We start from the raw sequence: 353 nt of genomic DNA, 5'->3' as shown, positions 1-353 counted from the left end.
TTTTGTTTAAATTGGCTTCTAGCTGGTCTCTAGACAATGGTGCAGCAAGGAAGTATATAGAGATGGAACAATTTTAACCCTCAAGGCACTATTTTTGGGGGGTCGCATGCTAACTACAGCATTGTTCGGGAACTGTGTGTGTCTGGTGCGTTCATGCACCGGCAAGTTTCAGTAACTCCAGATAACTTGGTTAAGATCGGATGGTCAAGAATTCAATAGTGTAAGTAACTCACAAAGCAAGTTAACACTGAATAGTTTACCTTGTTGGCCTGGCTCTGTCTCCAAGCAGAGCCAGACCTTGACAATTCCTAATGCCAGGTGGTAACTTCTAGTGAACAGCCCAACCATGCCGA

The 353-nt window shown here is 44.2% G+C and overlaps 1 protein-coding gene across 3 annotated transcripts in view; it reads left to right on the top strand.

Moving 5' to 3' along the window:
• The window catches only part of MAST2 (microtubule associated serine/threonine kinase 2), a 173,576-nt gene that overhangs the window by 161,674 nt on the left and 11,549 nt on the right, over positions 1 to 353 (top strand). The window lies entirely within an intron of this gene.

This window comes from Pygoscelis adeliae, unplaced genomic scaffold, assembly GCF_000699105.1.
Source record: "Pygoscelis adeliae isolate BGI_AS28 unplaced genomic scaffold, ASM69910v1 Scaffold306, whole genome shotgun sequence".
NCBI classification, from domain to species: domain Eukaryota; kingdom Metazoa; phylum Chordata; class Aves; order Sphenisciformes; family Spheniscidae; genus Pygoscelis; species Pygoscelis adeliae.
This window is presented reverse-complemented; position numbering and strand designations above follow the sequence as displayed.